At 36.9% G+C, this 14,735-nt stretch overlaps 1 pseudogene; it reads right to left on the bottom strand.

The window, feature by feature from the left end:
* Positions 1–5,271: 5,271 nt before the first annotated feature.
* Positions 5,272–7,834, bottom strand: LOC120155033 (annotated as a pseudogene).
* Between the last annotated feature and the right edge of the window lie 6,901 nt (positions 7,835–14,735).

The following is a 14,735-nucleotide window of genomic DNA, read 5'->3' as shown; positions in this document are numbered from 1 at the left end:
TGTAGATAGTGCCACGACAGATTGAACAGTAGACTTCCAGCAAATAGGCCCTCCACCAAGAGTAAACACATACCCTGTCGTAGATCTTCTATTATCCAAGTCACCTGCATAATCTGAATCCACATATCCTACAACCAAAGGATTATCCCGCTGACTCCCAAAAACAATTCCATGTCCCACAGTACCCTTTAAGTACCGAAAGATCCACTTGACTGCATCCCAATGTTGCTTACCAGGTTTAGACATGTACTTACAAACTTGACTAACAGCATGAGCTAAATCAGGACGAGTACATACCATCGCATACATCAAGCAGCCAACAGCATTAGAATACGGAACCTTTGCCATATTTTCAGCTTCCTTATCTGTCTTAGGGCACTGTTCTGATGAGAGCTTAAAGTGATTCGCCAATGGAGTGCTAACTGGTTTCGCGCTGCTCATCGCAAACCTTTCTAGCATTTTCTCAACATAACCCCGTTGAGATAGCCGCAGTTTCCTTGAGTCTCTGTCCCTGCAAATTTCCATTCCAAGAATTTTCTTTGCAGCACCTAAATCTTTCATATCAAATTCCTGACTCAATAAAGTTTTCAAACCGATAACATCATCCATGTTCTTCGCAGCAATCAACATATCATCAACATACAGTAATAGAAAAATAAAAGAACCATCATCAAGGCTCTTAACATAGACACAACAATCATACTCACATCGGTTGTAGCCAATCTTGATCATATAGGAGTCAAACCGTTTATACCACTGTCTCGGAGATTGTTTTAACCCGTACAAAGATTTCTTCAATCTGCAAACTAAATGCTCGTTTCCAGGTTGAGTGAAACCTTCAGGTTGCCGCATGTAGATCTGCTCCTCTAAATCACCATGCAAAAAAGCAGTTTTAACATCCATCTGCTCTAAATGCAAATCCCAACTAGCCACCAATGCAAGTACTGCTCGGATTGAAGTGTGCCTGACCACAGGAGAAAGATTTCATCATAATCAACTCCTTTCTGCTGTGAAAAACCCTTCGCTACCAAACGAGCCTTGAACTTCTCCCCCTCTTTTTCTGTTACTGCTGGTTTCTTCTTATACACCCATTTGCAACCAATCGGCTTCTTACCCTCAGGAAGGGGAACTAACTCCCATGTGCGATTGTGATTCAAAGACTCCATCTCCTCAACCATGGCTGCCATCCACTTGTCGTTTTCCTGACTAGTAACGGCATCATGAAAAGTAACTGGATCATCACTGCTAACAGTAAGTGCAAAAGATACCAAGTCTTCAAAACCCAATCTGTTCGGAGGCTTTATATTCGTCCGTCTCACCTTGTCTCTGGCGAGACTATAATCCTGCAAATCATCCGTAGTGGAACCACCAGAAGTCGGTTGAGAAGTTTCTGGTTTCTCAACTGGAAACTGCTCGAAATCTACCACTGTCGTGTCTTGCTTCTGCTGCAACATAGACTGTTCATCAAAAACGACATCTCTACTAATCACAACTTTCTTCGCAACTGGATCCCAGAACTTGAATCCTTTGACACCTTTCTTGTAACCCAGAAAAATACACTCCTTCGATTTTGCATCAAGTTTGGATCTCTCATCAGCAGGTACATGCACATAAGCAGGACAACCAAAAATCCGTAAGTTATCAAAACTAACATCATGATCAGTCCATACCTCTTCTGCAACTTTCCCAGCCAGCGATGCCCTTGGCGATCTGTTGATAAGGTAACACGCCATGTTAACAGCCTCAGCCCAGAAGTGTTTGGGAAGCCCCGCATTCAACCGCAAACATCTGGCTCTTTCATTCAACGACCTGTTCATTCGTTCCGCAACACCATTCTGTTGTGGTGTCTTGCGCACTGTAAAATGCCTCTGAATCCCATGCTCCTTATAGAATTGTAGGAACTGTGAATCTGTGTACTCCGTACCATTGTTAGACCGCAAACACTTGATTTTTCGTCCTGTTTGGTTTTCTACCTCAGCTTTCCACAGCTTGAACTTCTCAAAAACTTCAGATTTCTGTTTCAAAAAATACACCCAAACTTTCCGTGAAAAATCATCAATAAAAGTAACATAGTACCTAGATCCACCCAAAGACGATGTCGTGGAAGGCCCCCATACATCAGAATGCACATAATCAAGAATCCCTTGAGTTGTGTGCTTCGCAGTCTTGAAACGGACTTTAGTCTGTTTACCAAGAACACAATACTTGCAAAAATCGAGCTTACAGCTTTTGACACCATGCAACAAGTTTCTCTTGTGTAATTCTGCCATACCACGTTCACTAAGATGAGCAAGGCGCATATGCCACAATTTTGTCGTATCATCACAGGACTCAACAGAGTGAACTCCACCTGCAACGGTACTCCCTAACAATCTGTAGATATTCCCTGCAGTCATCTTGCCTTTCATCACAGTCAATGCTCCTTTAACAATCCGAATGGTTTCCCTATCCTCGTCAGCCTTAGGGATAAAACCATTCTTGTGCAAAGTGCCCAAGGAAATCAAATTCTTCTTCAAGTCTGGGATATGTCGAACACCACTCAACGTCCGAACGGAGCCATCGTGCATCTTAATTCTGACATCACCAATACCAACAATATTGCAACATCGATCATCACCCAAATAAACCGAACCAGAATTAACCGGCCTGTATGTCGAAAACCATTCCCTATTTGGCGTGATGTGATAAGAACATCCAGAATCAAGAATCCAAGCATCCGTCAATTGTGTCGTTGAAATAGAAAGCATATCACCCTCACTGCAATCAGAAGTATCATCCTCGACCACGTTCACAGACTTGGATGAGCCATCACGCTTCTCATCGGTCTGCTTTTTCAACTTCGGACAGTCTCGCTTCATATGTCCCGCCTCCTTGCACTTGTAACAGTGAATCGTCTTCTTATCCCTGGATTTGGATCTGGAATTCCGCTTCCCGGACCCTGCCTTCTCTGGCTTCCGTCCACGATCTCGATTACCCTTGACATATAAGCTATCGGCTTGAGAGCTTTCCCCTGCATTCTGCTTCCGCTGGTTGTGAGCCAACAAGGCTGCAGTAATCTCCTCAACATTGATAGTCTCTTTCCCATATGTAAGAGTAGTCACCATGTGTTCGTAAGAGGAAGGCAACGAACACAACAGAATCATCGCTCTGTCTTCATCCTCAATTTTCACATCAAGCCGAGCCAGATCAGAAACGATTTGATTGAAGACATTCACGTGTTGCGCCAAATCGTGATCGTCCTGCATCTTCAGCCCATACAACCGCTGCTTCAGATACAGTTTTGTCGTTAAGGATTTGGACATAAACTGACTTTCCAACTTCCTCCAAATTTCGTCTGGAGACGATAGATGCATGACGTGATACATGACCTCGTCCGCCAAGCATAATCGTATGGTTCCTGCCGCTCGCTGCTGCAATTCTTCCCAATCTTCCTCATCCATCGACGCCGGCTTTGTAGGTCGCAAAGCCTTCAAGATCCCTTGCTGCGCCAATAGATCCTTCACCCTCGTTTGCCATAATCCGAAGTTACCCTGACCATCGAATTTCGCGACTTCGAATTTTGCTCCTGACATCTCTGATACCAATTGTTGACGAAAACGGGTAAAGAAAACGAAAGAACACGAGAATTTTACGAGGTTCGGCAATGTGCTTACGTCCTCGGTGCCTAGGCGGCGCTAGAAGTTTTATTCAATTATATTTTAGGTCTAGGTTACATCTCTATTTATAATAGAAAACCCTGGTACATAATTACAAAATCAACCCTGTACCGTACCGCGGGGCTGCGCCCCCGCACCCCCAACCCACATAATTCGTAACCCCACAACGAGACTTTTTATGAGCCATACATAACAGAAAGAGAGACAGAAACAACGGATTGTTGCAAAGTTTTGCTACACTCAACTCCATTTGCAAATCTATACCATGAAAAGAAACACTTATGCCTTTTTATAGTACTTTCATGTATGGACCAATATCATATTAAATATAGGATTTGGTTCCTACTGATATAATAAACAAACCAATCCCCCTACATTTTGGAATAGTAACAAAACGGTATATTTCTTAAAATTTTCATATATTTTTATTGTTGTTGATGAAACATGTGAGTTGCAACCATCATGGTTTACCTATTCTAATTTGGATAGAAAGTCGTAATCAGTGATTTTGAAAAGAGTGATGAGCCGAGGAAGATGAATTTAGTTGGGTCTAGGAGAGAATGAATTCATGATCCTTTTCTTCGTCTTGTATGTGAATTTATATACCGAGTATTATCATTGTTATCTGACCTAAGATTTAGTCTTATTGTTTAGTGACTTACTCGTATTTATTTTCTTTTCTTTCTTAAAAATTTGTTCTCTGTCGAATGTGAAAAATGAATGGGATGATTTTTTTTCGCTTTCATTATAAATATTGATCTTAACAATTCTAATGTTAAAAATTATATTTCTATTTTATAATAATCATTTTAAGTATTTATCAAACAAAAATATAAATATTTATGAAGAAAAATTAATTTAGTATCAGTTATTTTATAATTAATTATTTAAATATAAATTATTTAAATAAATTAAAATTATGAAATAAATGAATCCATTGACTGGTTCCCCAAGCACATTAAAATTTCGTCCTAAGGGCGATCCAATCACTAGAGGAACCCTTGTATCAATCACTTGCATTCCTCTCATCAGACTATTTATAGTGCTCATAGCTATAGTTCTAATTCGATTACTTCCTAATAATTGATGTCTCTCACAAGTTACATTAACTTGTTGATCGGCCGTGATACGACTTTTTCGTTGTTGATGATCGAAACTCTTAAGAGTTTCTTGTTAATGAGAAAAATAAAATAACACTTAAATATCAATTTATTTAATTAAAATGATATAAAAATTCATTAAACCGCAAAGGCTTATCTGTTATGCACTGCACAGGGATATATTCTTCTTTATTCAGTTTACTTTGAATTTCCCCTCTCCTTGCTTATTTACCCTCAATGACTTGAAAACTTCCACTTTGTTCTTATTATTATCAATGGAATAACTTTCGTTGGTGCAATTTTCAGCAACATACACTCCATACATCTTTGAAGAAAGAATCTAACTGATCTTTAATCAAGAAATTGTTAAAGAATATAAACTCAAATCGGTGTTTTCCTATCGATATGTGCTAACAAGCGACAACATGATGTCATAAACAACGATATACCCCATAGCGGTCTGCATTCGAAACTGTTATTATATAATTGCGATACTCGTAAAGACTGTAATAACACCTATTATTATTGTAATCGTGATAAACAAAACACAATTAAAATCACTAACAATTACCGTAATTTGAATCCCTAATAAAAATATTAGAAAATAAACCCGCATTAAACCCGAAACTAAAAATCTCGTTCGACTTCTATTCGAATTTTGCAGGTGTGGGAAGAACATGAAGAGGGACTTTCTTGCAGACAGTCAGCCCATAGGTTTCATCCATGTCCAAATTCTCAGCATTTTCACCCTCTGGTAATTTCCAATCGAACCAGTGCAGAAGATTAGCAACCAGAAAAGAATGAAGGTCACTGCAAACGCCATTCCAGGACATCCCCTTCGGCCGAGACCAAACGGGAAGTACTCAAAATCTTGACCTCTGAAATCAACCGAGTTCTCGAATCTTTCTGGGATGAACTCTTCTGGTTTCCCCCACAGTTCGGGGTCTCTGTGAATCGCCCACACATTGAATAAAACTGTAATATTTGGAGGAATGTCGTAACCTCCGAGGTTAACCATTGAAGTTGTTTCTCGAGGAACAAGGAGTGGAACAGCTGGATGAAGCCTTAGAGTTTCTTTGATTACACATTTTAAGTAATCCATTTGATTTATATCGTTCATATCTACCTTTGCTTTGTTCCCAACAACAGTTCTTATCTCTTTTTGAAGCTTTTTCATGACGTTCTGGTTCTTCATTAGTTCAGCCATTGCCCATTCAAGCGTTGTTGAAGTTGTATCAGTTCCGCCAACAAACATGTCCTGAAATTGTCCAAATCAATCCACTTAAGACACAAATATAACATAATATACTACAATAAAATATAGGGTAAACTTCGTATTTAGTAATCAACTATTTATGCGTTCCATTTTAGTTACTCAACTATTTTTTTTCAAAATCATAACTAATGTAAATATTACGATTTGGTTTGATTTTAATCATCCATAGTAAAAACTAACATTATTAATGTGATATTTTTTATTTTTTTTAATGATGATGTGATATTAATTTATAGTGACACATCAAAATTATAGTTAATCTTTTACTGTCTGGTGACCATGACAAAACCAAAACGTAACGTTAGATCTTATTTGAAAATAATAATATTTGAGTGATCAAAACAAAACCACACAATAGATGGGTGATTAAATACATAATTTACCCTATAATATAGTATATGATAAACTCTGTCTTTAGCCACCCACCTATTCCAACGATTTCATTTTGATCACTCAATTATTATTATTTTTAAAACCATATCTAAGGTTAAATTTTGGTCACCCATTATTAAAAAAATAATATTGATGGTAGTCTGTCACTATGAGATAATTCTATGCCATCATTGGGAAAAAATAAAAAAAATTATCACATTAGAAATTCTGATTATTTTATAACGGTAAGTGACCAAAACATTATGTTAAGAATGATTTTGAAGAAAAAAATTAGGTGATTAAAACAAAACTACAAGAATAAGTTATTAAATATTTAGTTTGCCCTATAATATAATATAATATAATATAATATAATATAATATAATATAATATAATATAATATAATATAATGAGAAAATACCAGCATGATGGCTTTGATGTTGTCTGGAGTGAGGTCCATCTCAAGCAAGCCGTCTTCTTGGAGTTTGAGGATAATAGAGAGAAAGTCATTTTCGCCATTGTTTTGCAAGGATTTTCGTTCTTCAATTATCTCATCAAGAATTGCATCCATCTCTTTATTAACTTTTTTCAAACTTGACTTGAATCCTCGAACAACATCAATCCACTTCAAGTAAGGGAACAAGTCGCCAACACAAAAGCTCATCAAGAGAATCATAATCCTTCTCCCCAGCAACCCAAACGGGCTTTTCCCGTCTTCGTCTTCGAATTTCCGAGTAACAGCGCTTCTCGAAACCATGTTATTTGCAACAGTCGACAGCAACTGCGACAGGTTAACAGTCTCCCCATTAATAGAAGCTCGACGGAGTTTATCGATTGTGCCTTCAACCTCTTCATCTCTTAAGAACTGAAACGAGTTTACTCTTCCAAGACTCAACAACTGAGTGACACAGACCTTCCTAGCTTGTCTCCAATACTCACCGTACGGCGCGAAACCGACGTCGTTGCAACCGTAAAGCAAGATGTTTGCAGCGGTGGTTCTTGGTCGGCCTGAGAAAGCATATCATGGTTTTGACGATGTCTTTAACCATGTCGGCTGATGAAACCACCAGTGTCGGATTATAGCCCATCTGAAGTAGCAAGAGTGAGCCGTATTTCCTCGACAGGTCTCGGAGCGACCGGTGGGGAAGCTTGCCTAATTGATGGATGTTACCGATGATTGGGAGCTTTGGGGGTGCTGGCGGCAACTTAAGTTTTCGGCGGCCATTCTTTTGCAATTTAAGCCAAATTGTGAGGGGAAAAAGGAGCAGAACGAGAGAGAGAAACAACGGATTGTCGAAAAGTTTAGCTACACTCAACTCCATTTGCAAACCTACACCATCAAACTAGCACTTTGGCCTTTTTATAAAATTCTCATCGGTTGGGACGGACCGACTGAGTCATGCTACGAAATTCTTTTATTTTGCGAGGGTTAATTCATATTTTGATCCAGAACGTGGACCTTGAAACATGCGTTAAAAAAAGATATGACACTTCTAATCAATAAAATAACAATATATATCAATAATTAATTAGTATAGTGTAATGAGTAACTAAATACCTTAAGAAAGATAAAAGTTTGAATTTCAACGTTTACAAACTATCATATAATCCAAATCGAGCGTCGTGAGAAAATTATCTCCGAATATAAATCGTGTATTTAGATCTAATTCAAGGATCTAAAATAAAGAATATCAACATTATAACAAATAACTTCCTTCTTAATCAGCTGAAAGCTAAGAAAATTAAACAAATAATATAAAACCAACCAATAAAAGAAAATAAAAAATATACTAAAAGACAATGAAAACTTGCCATACAAATAAAAAATTGTGATACAAAGATAGAATACTAGAAATTAAAAAAATAATAATAATAAAAATGCGATAATAATTTAATTTTAAGTTGAATACTTTATAAGAATACTTTTTAATAGGTTAATAAATAAAATGACTCCTAAACTATACCCTTATTCTCAATTTGGCTCTTAAATTTTTTTTTTGTTCAAATATGACTCTTAAAGTGAACAATTCCATCAATGTTTTTGGTCCTTGAATGTTAATATCGTTTAAAAAAAAATATGTGATTCTTCAAACGAATAAAATTACGACATGTAGTGAAATTAAATCCACATGTATGGATCCTAGTTGTTCATTTGTGTGAAACTATAAATAAATAAATTTATTAAATAAAACAATTTATATATTAACAAAACTCATTTATTTTCTTTCTTCCTCGGCTCATAAAATCTGAAAATCTTTTTTTTCCTCTTACTTTTTGTCGTTGTCGCATCATATCCTTAAAGTCAATCTGTTTGGTAAAATGTCTTTATCAAAATATGTTTATAAAATAATTAATTCAAAATTAAAATAGATTTAATAGTTTAGAGTTATTCTACCTATTAAATCTATTTTAATTTAAAATTAATTATTTTCTAAAGGTATTTTGATAAATCATTTTCGAAAATTGATGAAAAAAACTTCAATTAGGGATGGTAACATATCGATTTCAGTTAGATTTTGTACAATCCGACCTGATGCGAAATTTATATATCTTCCACCCAAATTTGATCTGATCCAAATTTTTAGTGTATAAATATGATCCGACCTGATCTAACTTGATATAAAAATAAGGACCCAATTAAAAAAACTACATAAAGGGTATTATATCAATTATTTATAAATTTATATGAAAAAGTTACACTATTACTCCCAAATCGATCGGGTCGGAGATTTTTCACCTTTCACCTTAATCCGACCTAACCTCATTCCTATATAAAATTCGATCTGAACTTGATTTTTTTAATATCCGACCCTGTCGAGTTAGATTGGATCAGAATCCATCGATTTCGAGTTAAATTGTCATCTCTAACTTCAACTATCCCCTAAATATAATATATTATGTGATATTAATATTTAAAATTTTAATTAACATAATAATAATTTGTATTATCCACCCCCGCCTACTCTTAATTATATATGAAACTTTATGTCATTAAACGGAGTATTTTTTTAATTTATTCCTCAAATTATTGAAGTAGATATATAAATAAATAAAGGTATGTATTATTATTAACAATTAAATATTTTATTAACATATTTAATTAATAGTCTATATTATAGATCTCACCTACTCAATTTTATATGAAGGTTTATATCATTAAGCGACGACTTTTTTATATTTGTAGCCCTCAAACCTTTAAAAAAAAGAGAAAATAATCTCAGTGACCAAAAATCCCATATAATATACGATTTTAACTAACTTTTTCTGGATTTGCCAAAATGACCAACAAAATCGCAATGCGATCGCTAATTCGCAACGCGATCTCCATTATCGCAAATTCGCGTTGCATTTTCGCAATGCGATAGTTGAAAATCGCGTTGCGATGGTCTACAGTATCGTTGCGATTTTCCCAATTCGCAATGCGAATAAGTAAATCGCAACGCGAATTGGGAAAATCGCAATGCGAATAAGTAAATCGCAACGCGAATTGAGAAAATCGCAATGCGATACTTACTATCGCAATGCGATAATACAAAATCGCAACAAGATACTTACTTTCGCAACGCGATACTGACTTTCGCAACGCGATTTACATAGCGCCATTCGTATTAATGCGTATTTTTTTTCAAATTCCAAACACATATTTTTTCTTAATAAATCGGAAAATGAACCGTCCACAGTAATCGTAACTCATAACCTCAAACCCAAAAACACAACACTCAGTCCCATCTCCATCTCTCACTCTCTACGGCGAAATCCGTACCCATCTCCGAAGATTTCCGTCCCCATCGCCGGCGAAATCCCTCACAACCATTCACAGTCAAAAATCCCTCACAATCATTCAGAAATGGAAAATCAACCTACGAGGGTTAGTTTTTTTTTTTTTTTTTGAAAATTTTGCATTATTTTAGGTTTTTCATATTGAGATTGATGATAAGTTTACTGGTAATTTCAATAATAGATTAACCATTTCACTTAGATTTCTTATTAAATTCATTCGATTGCTGCCAATACTGCTAAACTGTTTAGCCTGTGAAGTTAGTATTTGTCTTTGCTTTGTCTTTTGGTTGAAGTAATGCAGAAGAAGAATAGTTTCGAGAATGAAAATCGCAACGCGGAAATAACTATCGCAACGAGATAATCGCAACGCGTTGCGATTTTCATTTCGCGTTGCGATTTTTATTTCGCGGTTGCGATTTTCATTTCGCGTTGCGATTGTCTGGTCGCGATAGTCATTTCGCGTTGCGATTCTCATTATCTCGTTGCGATTTTCATTTCAACCAAAAGACAAAAACAGTGTTGCAAATTTTAGTTTCAAGAATAACTACTATTTATGTTTATTGTTTTGTTTTTGGTATATCTTGACAGTGTAATTTTTGGTATATCTAACTTGGTATGTTTATTGTTTTTTTGTAGAAATTTTTTTCGGCTTCATTGACATTAAGGAATAAAGTTAGCCTAGCCACTACAATTGCTTCGAAGCTTTCACCTGCACAAAGAAAATTGTTTGAAGAAACCTGCTTCGGGCCATGGCTGAGAGTACAGCATCCGGGTGGAGATGCTAGTTTGACCCATTTGTGGCTTCAGACCATGACTAGCGATCTACCCGACAGTATACAACGTGGTGAGGAAGAGATATGATTTCATTTTCCACCGGCGTATACTTGTTTTGGGCGGAAGGAGTTCTGCTTAATCACTGGTCTACGATTCGGACACGATGATGTAGGCCGGTACACTCGTCATATCACCCGCCCATCATGGTTATCCAGGGTTTTTCCTGATGAGTCAATAGAGAAGCCGAACTTACACGTCGACAACATGAAGAAATTGTTTAATAAGAAAGATGGTTTTACTCGGATGAATGACGTCGATGTTGTCCGAGTATGCCTTCTACTACTTTTGTATGCCGACTTTCTAGGCAGAGAGGCCAGACAACCTATTCCTCAGGAGCTAATATTATTGGTAGAGGACCTAAATGCATGGAATCTGTTTCCGTGGGGTTCGTATATATGGAAAGTACCTGGACTAAGTTGTCGTCTGCCTTTGATGACCGCAAAAGTTTGTGGGGCGATGGGTCGAAATACACTTTGTCAGGCTTTGTTTGGGCCTTTAAGGTAAGAATTTCTATATAATGTTTTCAAAATTATAATTAATTATTTAACAATTACTAATGTTTGTTATTATATTGTTTGTAGATTTGGATATTCGAGGCTTTCCCCAGCATGCGGACATATGCATTAAAATCCTCAGATGATATTCCTAGGGCTATTTCCTGGAAGAGGAAACGTATGTTGGATTGGGAAGACTTAATACCATATGCGACAATAAATAATGTAAGTTAACACAAATACTATCATATATAAACAAGTTATTAATAGTAGACGTTTAACTTTGTTTAGTTTTTATTATATTTTTAGGAGGCCAACACTCCATTAATGAGACTGACACCCACGGAGGCTGAGCTTGCCACTGATTGGTGGCAAGCTAGTCAGCGTTTTTTTGATGGCACGAATGATGAGCAGCCTCCACTTCCTCCACTTTGAGAGCCATCACCTCACCCAAAGCCATCACCTGATCGACCCGACTATACACCTCTACAACGAGAGCCATCACCTATCCCGTCACATCATCGAGTCTCTTCTCCACCATCACCTCATGATAGGCGACCGACAAAGATGCCACGACTTCTATCTCCCTGTTCTCCACCTCCACGGGATGAGTCAAGGGAGTTACGTGATGAGGTCAATGCCTTGCGTGAGGAGATCGGTACTCTACGCGATAACGATGGTGCATGGCGTGTGGAGGTGTCTATTTTACGTGGTGAGGTTGCCGCTCTACGTGAGATGGTAGTATCGTTACAGAATGAGGTTCATACTCTACGCAACGAGGTAAGTTTAAGATTTTCCATATTTAACTTGATGATAAATTTACTCGTAATTTCACTTAAATTAACCATTTCACTTAGATTGCTTAGTAAATTTATTCGGTTGCTGCCAAAACTGCTAAACTTTTTACTTTAACACTGTGAAGTTAGTATTTGTCTTTGTTTTGTCTTTTGGTTGAAAGTTTGAAATATTTATCTTTGTTTTCACTGTTTAAATATCATGTCTGTTTATTACTGATATTTGTATTTTTATTTAGCGGACCGATAAGGTGGATGCTTTACGTCGGGTTTTTCTTGCACGACAGAGTTCACACATCAGATGGTGAGCACGTGCTATTAAGTCTCCGTATACCCCAATAGTGCGAAGACACCGCAAGAAGAAGCCCGACTCGCCTATCATCCCTCAAGAGTCCACTCCTATCGTTGAAGAGGCCCTATCATTCCTCGAGAGTCCCCTCCCACCGTTCAAGAGGCCACTGTCATCGTTGAAGAGGTCCCTCCCACCATTCAAGAGCCCGATTCACATGGCGTCATATATAGGATTCTTGAGAAACCCTCTGACGTGCCGGACATGATGGATTCAAGTTGGCTCTCGTATGAGTTACCGGCCAGTACCATACCGGTATCTGAAGAGGAGAGGAAACAACTACCGGACATAATTCTGGATAACACCCTTTGGGCTAAGACCGCAGTTGATTTTTATCTACATGAGCGAAGCCAGGGGTGTTTCACTGACATATGCAAGCTCAATGATGATATCTATTTGTTGCTTGATCGGTCTTGGTGGGGCGTATTATTAGGGGTCGAAGACAATGGTTATTTCGATGGAGGGGTAAGTCTTATATTTTTCTTATATTTCATTTGATTAATTTGTTTAAAAATTAATGTAATTCACTAATATATGTATTTTTTTGTAAAACAGCATATCGATGCGTGGGTGTCACGTCTACTAATAATTAGGAAACTTAAGGAAAATAAAAGAAATACACGGTATACAATAATGCCGACGGCTTTTAACGCAGTTCACTTGAAGAATCAACGAGATGAATCATTTGCGTTGGGCAATGGACAAGCTAAACTTTATCCTGCATGGTGGGAGGTCGATAAGGTTAGTGTTTATTTTAGATTGAGTTTAAAGGTATTCATAAATAAGTGCGCAAATGAATGAATTATTACTTATGATTGCAGGTGTTTATCCCTGTTTTGGAACGTAACCATTGGCTTCTCGTCGAGCTTCAGATCCCATCCCTTAAGGCAATAGTATATGACAGCATGATAAATTACATATCATTGGCTGATTTAAGAGATATTATTAAGGGATGAAGCTCTTATTTGGCTAAATACTTGGATGCGATAAATTATTGGACTCGTTCTGAAAACAAGAAGCCAAAGAAGCTCAATATTACAGTTAGCAGAGACGAGACCGCACCACAACAAACGAAAGGACCCAGAGGGGATTGTGGTCCTCTCGTATGCTTGGCGTTGGACCGTTTGATCACAGGAAGTATAAAGTATCTACCTCCCACTGATATAGATAGAGCTGCAGTAGGCTTGTGGTTTCGACATTATATGGCTAGATCGATATATTCGAGACGCTGCCTACCTGCATCCGCGTTATAAAAATGTCCATAAACAATTGGTATGTTTATAGGCTTGTGGTTTGAAAATGTTTGGTTAAGTACCTAGAATTCAATAATTTGCTGTTTATAGGTTTTAGATGTGTAGAAAGTGTTGTTTGAGCAAATGTTTGGTTTATGCAGGTTAATCTCAGAAGTGAGCTGCGTGAAAATGATGTATGGCTGCAAAAGTTGATTCAATAGTATAAGTGTTATTTTCTCTAATAATTATTGCTTATTTTTTTATTGTTTAATTGATTTGTAAAAGGTGATTTGTAAAAGTTGATTTGTTTAATTGATGTTAACATAATTCTTATTTGTGCTTGTTTAATTGATTGAAATGTAATGGTTGATTTTGTTGATTTCAATCTGCATTATGTTTGAAGGCAAAAAGTACTATCGCAATGCGAAATGAAAATCGCATTGCGATTCCCTCGTTGCGATTTTCATTTCGCATTGCGAAATTAGCGTTGCGATTTTCATTTCGCATTGCGATTCTCTCGTTGCGATTTTCATTTCGCATTGCGATAGTAATTTCCGCGTTGCGATGGACATTAAGATGATTGCCTATTAAGTGATAACAAGGAACAAATCATAGCAATTTTCAAACTCAAGTTACTAATACATGCCTAACTGAAAATGTTAAAAGTTCACACATAAAATCTACATAATACAACGTTTGCATTTAAAAATCACCTAAGTTAACAGTCCCAAAAGGTGAAGCCAGTTGTGATTGGGATTTTAAAGATGATTGTGATTTTGATTGCCTTTTTCTTGACACCATATGAGCTTTGGATTTGATGATGATCCATATTTTGGTAGAGGAAAAGA

Source organism: Hibiscus syriacus, unplaced genomic scaffold (genome assembly GCF_006381635.1).
Source record: "Hibiscus syriacus cultivar Baekdansim isolate YM2019G1 unplaced genomic scaffold, ASM638163v2 tig00111160_pilon, whole genome shotgun sequence".
In the NCBI taxonomy this organism is placed as follows: domain Eukaryota; kingdom Viridiplantae; phylum Streptophyta; class Magnoliopsida; order Malvales; family Malvaceae; genus Hibiscus; species Hibiscus syriacus.
The sequence above is the reverse complement of the archived record's forward strand: the minus strand, read 5'-3'. Positions and strand labels throughout refer to the sequence as shown.